The sequence below is a fragment of the Hipposideros armiger genome, unplaced genomic scaffold (assembly GCF_001890085.2).
Source record: "Hipposideros armiger isolate ML-2016 unplaced genomic scaffold, ASM189008v1 scaffold_619, whole genome shotgun sequence".
NCBI classification, from domain to species: Eukaryota; Metazoa; Chordata; class Mammalia; order Chiroptera; family Hipposideridae; genus Hipposideros; species Hipposideros armiger.
Window position 1 is genome coordinate 1334680 of NW_017731969.1, and position 6253 is coordinate 1340932.

At 53.1% G+C, this 6253-nt stretch overlaps 1 pseudogene; it reads right to left on the bottom strand.

The window, feature by feature from the left end:
- LOC109372211 (UPF0568 protein C14orf166 pseudogene) overlaps window positions 1-4859 on the bottom strand; it is a 12265-nt pseudogene extending 7406 nt beyond the window's left edge.
- Between the last annotated feature and the right edge of the window lie 1394 nt (window positions 4860-6253).

The window sequence follows — 6253 nt, forward strand, 5'->3', positions numbered from 1 at the left end:
TGGGCCTAGGAGAATGCACTCCTGAGAGGGGAGGGAGAGGCAGGAAAGGCTGTAAGCTGAGGTTTAGGTTGGCTAGCTAAGTTTTCAGTGGGGAGGAGACTAGAGAGAAATGAAGAGATGGTCTCTGGATACAGCAGAGGGAGCAGGTGGCTGGGTAGATGCTCGCTGTTGGGGGGAGGTGGAGGGGAGAAGGGGATATGAGAGCAGTCTTGAGTGGGGTCCTCCTTACTCTACAAGTCATTGCTGGCCGCCATTCTGCTGGATCAGGCTTTGAGATGAAGGATCAGAGCACAGGTTCAGAGGGGACTGAGCTGGAGGTTGTTTAAAAAACACTTTAGGCTTAAGAGTCATGACAGGTCTCACCCTGGTGAGATGCACATAGGGTTAAAATAGCAGTGGCCAGAGAACAAATAGGGAAGCTGGTAGAGAGGCATAGGTGACAGAGGAAGCTGTGGGGAAGGGGCTGGCACATATGAGGAGAGCAGCGGGAAGAGGCAGGTGGAGGGCTGGAGAGTAGGGGGCAAGGAGAGGAGAAGTGGGAGAAGGAAAAAAAGGGCAGGGAGAGATGGGGACTCACCAGAAGGCTGGGAGATACCTGGAGAGGTGGGGATTTCACAGTGAGACATGGGAAGATGGAGAGAGAGAAGGCACATTACTGGGAGAGATCTGAAAGAAGGTAGGAGACAAGAAGATGGTAGATAGAGGGCAGACAGGCACATGGGAGAGACAATGAGAGGCGGGAGAGAGCGGGGAGAGACAACACAGAGAGAATGGCAGGGGAGAGGGGAGAGCCAGGGACAGACAGGATAGATAGCGAGAGAGGGGAGAGTTCTAAGAAATGGGAGTCAGTAAGAGAGGGAAGAGGGGCGAGGCAGAGAGAGGTGGGCAGAGGAGGAAGTGTGGGAGAGGACGGAATGGGGGCAGGTGATAAAAGTGAACTGGCATCTTAACATGCTTAACCATAGATCTGGGAGGACTATGGGTGTAGCTGGGCCCCTTGTTACCTCCCTAGTCTTGACTTCCTGTTGATCTTTGTGGTAACTTCTGGGGAAGACGTGGGAATAAAGAGGGAAGCTATGTTGGGCTCTGGTGCTTTTACCCTTGTGGGTGGCCGGTTGAGAAACTGGCCGGCAAGTGCACTTGTATGTACTACTTGGTGGCTTTGTTTCTTTTTCTTTTCCAGAATAAACCATTCTTTTGATGGATTTATCTGGACAATTATTTCAGCCAGTTGACAATATTGGCGCCCAACGTGGGGCCCAGAAAGGAATAGAACTCCGACAGCTTCTGACCCGTGAGCGAAGCTATGGCGCCTAACTGAGCTGTTTTTACTCGATCTTTGTTTCCTGGCTTAGAAGACTCAGGTGGGTTTCTCTCCTGGGTCTGAGCCAATGGTTCTTTTTTTGTTTGTTTGTTTGAATCTGGAACTCTGCAGGTTTTTTCGGGAATCATTTAAAATTTTTTTATTGTTATTTGTTTCTTTGTTGGTGTGCATGTGTGTGAATGCTTTAAGGCCTATTTCTTTGTCCGTGTACCTGGTGGCAAGTTTGCTTGATTTCTTCAGAAAGCAGAAAGCAGGCTGTCCTTTGAGACAAAAACTGGCCTTTTCCTAATGCCCCTTTCGGGATAAGAGGGTATTTGTACTGAAATAGGTCAGTTTTAGCTGGTAGTGGGGGGCTAGTTCCTCTTGTTCATGGTTCCAATCTGGACTCAATTACAAATTAGCTGTGACTTTGGACAAGTTGCAAGTGCACTTGAGTATAATAACAAGACCAACCTCACAGGATTGTTTGAAAGGTTAAATGAGATAATATATGTCAAGGACTTGGAAGAGAGCCTGGCAGTTGGTTAGTGTTGTATAAAGAATACATTTTTCTTCATTCTTTCTGTTTTTATTATTCCCCCTTTGTCCACATCAGGGATGGAAGGCTTAGTTAGGAGCCTTTTGGGCACTGGAGAAACTGGGGGCTTTGGTAGTAACCCTGTAGTGTGGTGTGTGTGACTTTTACACAAGCACCTTGGGAAGAAGACTAAATACTAATGATAGTAATAATAATAATAACCTTGGTGTATTGAACGCTCATGGAGCTAGTGACCCCATTAAACCCTTTCAACGACCCTGAGAAGCAGCCAAAGTGACCTCCCAGTTACAGTGGCACCAGCGGCCCAGGGAACACAGACGCTAATCCCAGGCCCTCCACCAAAGCCCAACTATGCTCATGATGTCTGTTAGTCTGACCATGTACCTACCAGTGTTTTCCCTATTTTCCTGACAATAAAGCAGGCCCAGGGAGGTTATGGAACTTGCCTGAGGCTACACAGCTTTTAGCAGCAGTGCCAAGTTGAAAACCGGGTCTGTCTACTTCTGCCCAGAACTCTGTCTGACTTGAACATAGTTTATTGCATACCAGTGGGGTTTTCTGCCAAAAAATCTGTTCCTGCACCGCTCATCATGAAGCAGTGTGGAGGAAGGAAGGCATGACCTTTATTTATCCAGGATAAAATTGAGGCTCAGTGAGGCAGTCACTGGCACCTAGCCACACAGCCAGAAAGTGGGTGAGCTGAAATTTGAACCCTGACTTTAGGGGCCTATGTTCTTGAATGCCACGCCTTGGCTGGTGTGCCCACCCAAGGAGCCCCTACCTTGCCTCTCCTTTGCCCAGTGGCTTCAGTCCCTTCCCTGTGTCCCACCCCTGCTGCCTCCGGATTTCCCCCGCTGGATAGTCTCCCCAGCTTGCCCCATGCCCAACTCTGGTCAAGTTCCCTGGCACTCTGCCCAGCTTGGCATGTGCAGCTGGAACCCCGCTACCCTTCCTCTTGTTCCAGCAGATAACAGGGTATAGGGCCAGGGCCTGGAGTCCCCAGGGTGAGGCCTGAAAATGGGGACTGGAGCCTAGTGCACCATCACCCAGGATAGGGAGAAGCCCACTTCTTCCCTGACCTGAACAATTGGCTACCTGTGAACAAAGGCCCAGAGAAAGTGGGGAGACCCTAGCTCACATTCAGGACTATTCTGGGCCTTTCTTCTGATACTCAGTGGAGTATTGAGGGTTTTGCAAAAAGTATAGAAAATTATGAGGGGGCTTAGATACAGCATCTGAGTAGGGACCTCCTCTTGGCACAGCCCGACATGGCCTGAGAGGCCAGAGGCAGGGTTTGGATTTGAGAAGGGATTTGGAGTGGGGGCTAAGGGGAGTCTCTCTGCTCCCTAACTTGCCTATTCTAAAGGACATGGTAATCCAGTGGGGTGCCTATACCATAGTCCTATCTTCTTCAGGAACCCTTTAACCTGAGAGTCACCTGGGGCAGTGTGCCCATCAGGAACTTACTAAGAACATCCCTTACTGGGGTAGGATAGCAGAAAGCCCAAGCTGGAAGAAAGGAAAGAGGTGAGGGAGTATGGGGGGCCCAGTCACCATCGCCCAGGCCCCTTTCGGCCCATGTGGCATCCTAGGGGTGCAGAAGGGGATGGAGCATGGCTGGGATCTGGGTGTGAGTTATGAGTGGGTGGTGTGTGGTGCTCGGATGACACCACAGGAAAGGGCCGGCCTTGGGTGGGGGGTGGGGAGCACTGCAGCTCTGCCAAGAGGAGTTCCCACCCAGCTAGGAGGGGGCGCTGGGAGGGATTAGGCTGGGGCTGGCCCAGAAAGGATGGGATTGAGTTCCCTGGTGGGCTCAAAGCCAGAAACTATAATAGAATTGGGATGGGAATGGCTTAGGGGGGAGTGAAAAACATGGCGGTGTGACGGATCCAATCAGACCTGCAAAGCCAGGGGACAGAGAAGGGAGTGAGGCTTCCTGGATGCCTCAGATTGGACAAGGGAAACCAAGAGCCTGGGAAATTTTCTGGGGTCCCCACGAAAACATGGCCAGGTAGGAACTTTGGCAGTGGACCCAGAGCACAGGTTCCTCACTGCCCACAGCAAATCTGCACCTGCTGGGAGCTGAACACAGAAACCCACCCTCTGTCCAGGATGACCCAGCTGGGCACTGTGGCAGGGGTGCTCCCATCCCAACTTGCACTGAATCTCAAGCACAGCACCCTCCATGGGGTCTTCCCAAAATAAGGCTTGGGTGCCCTGTCCTCATGGTCACAGGGACTGGGTGGGGTGGAAAAGACACATAAGGCACTACTAGACTTTGGCAAGTGGGTCGGGCTGTTTCCTTTTTATGAAAGGGGGTGAGTCTCTATTTAAAAACGATGCAAAGAGGCCCCTGGGAGGGTCCAGGTAGCTTCTGAAAGAGGACTCCCTCTGCCTATTTCTAGGGAACCCAAGTTTGGGAGACGGTGTCAGGGACTCTAATGAAAGGGAATCTAGCTTCTCTTGAACTCAGGAGCTGACTCCCTATACCAAGGGATTTCCTATATCTGGGAAGGCTCAATTTGGAGCTATTCCATATCCCTTAGAATTTCAGGGGTGTGGTGGCAAAGAACAAGCTCAATTCTGGGGGTTCAGAGACCAGAAGGGTCAATATGTGGAGGGAGAATGCCTCCCCAGAAGCCCAGGAACTGCTCAAATGAAATACCCCTAATTCCGTGGGTTCCTTTTCACCCCCACCAGGATGGGAGGTGAAACCAGAGCAGCAGAAATCGGTTTCACAAGTCTGAAGTGTCTCCTAGCTAGAGGGGAGGGGCTGCAGGGGACTTGGGGAAACCCCTCACCCCTTCAACTCCCTAGGGTGGAGGTTGCAGGGTGGACATGCCTCCAACCGCTGACCCCAGGGCGTCCTTGGCTTACACCCAAAATCCCTCATCCGGCACAGGAGTTCCCGGAAGGAGAGCCCCCCAAATCTCATAAGTCCTGTCCCGAATCCCAGTACCTTGCGTCCTGCAGCCCCAGCGCCATGGCTCGCGGCATCGCGGCTTGGGAGACCTAGCAGGTCCCTAGCCCCCTCCCCTACAGAGGAGCCCCCTCCCCTACCAGACCAGCCCCCGCCCCAGTTCCTCCCTCGCCTTATTATTGGCTACTCTGCGCCCGGCCCTCTACTCTGATTGGCTTAACCGTCTGTCACTCCCGAGAAAGAGGCGGTACTAAAGAGAAAGATTTGGAAGGCCAGGAGGAGCCCGGAGTGTGGCACACAGACACCCTGCCAGCCACGCCCCTTGCCACCTGCTTTCTCAGCAGNGCTGGGCTCCCCAGCCCAGAGTAACTTTAGCCGGGAGGAGGAATTCTATGATAGCCGGCAGTAAAAATTGATGAGGACTGTCTTTGCTCAACTCGGTAGGGCAGTAGATGGCTGGAGAACCAGATGCCATCCTGTGGAGCAGGCATAGGAACTCACTCACGTGACCAAGCACTGCACCTGGTCCCTGGCGGAGGTAGTGGCTCCATGGGCGGGGGTTTCAGGAGCCTGAGGGGAAGAACTGGACTGAGAGCCCTTGGCGCTGGGGCTGAAGGTTTTGGGACCATTGTTCCTCCTGTGTGGAGCTTGCACACACGAGTGGCGTACAGGAGGGTGCCATTTTTTGGGGTTGGGCCTTCCCACAGAGGGCCAGGTTTGGGATCCCATTGGTCCGGTGGAATTGATGCCTTGGGTCCCCGCTCTCCCCACTGCTTGTGCTGCGTAGCCAGGGTAGTGCCTGATTGTTGGGTGTGCTCTGGCTCTAGGGTTGACTGGTTGAGTGCCAATTCTTGTGCATGCTGCCTTGGGATCCAGCGCTGTGCATGGCTTGTGCTGCAGTGCCAGGGAGAGGCCTGACCCTAGGGCATGCACCTGCTCAAACAGGCTGCAGGATGAGACGTGGAAACGCACATGCGAGCTGCCTTGGGTCCCTACTGTCTGCACAGCCTGTGCAGAGTTGCCAGGGTGGCTCCTGGCTGTCGGGTTTCTCGGCCTGTTCTGTGGGCTGCTGACTGGGACAGGCTGAGACTGGGAGTGTTCCTGGCAGTGTTGGGTCAGTAGCTGCCCGCCAGTGCAATCTGGCAGGTGTATTCATGGTGCATCTGTGTGGGCTGGTTGCTGGTGCAGGAGTGCATGCTGCTCTGACTTGGTGGGGGCCACTGACCACACCCTGTGGTGCCTTGGGGGCCTGCCCTGCCCACCTAGAGCTGCATTGCCAGGGTCACCCTGAACCCCTGGTGCCTGGCTCCCACTTCCAGAGGTCACAGAAACTTTTGCAGTAAGGGACAGTCTGCAGCAACCTTTGAGATTTTCGGTGGTGAGCACGGACAGTGCATTACATACAAAGGAACTCCTACAAGACTATCAACTAACTTTTCTACAGAAACTCTGAAAGCTAGAAGGGAGTGGC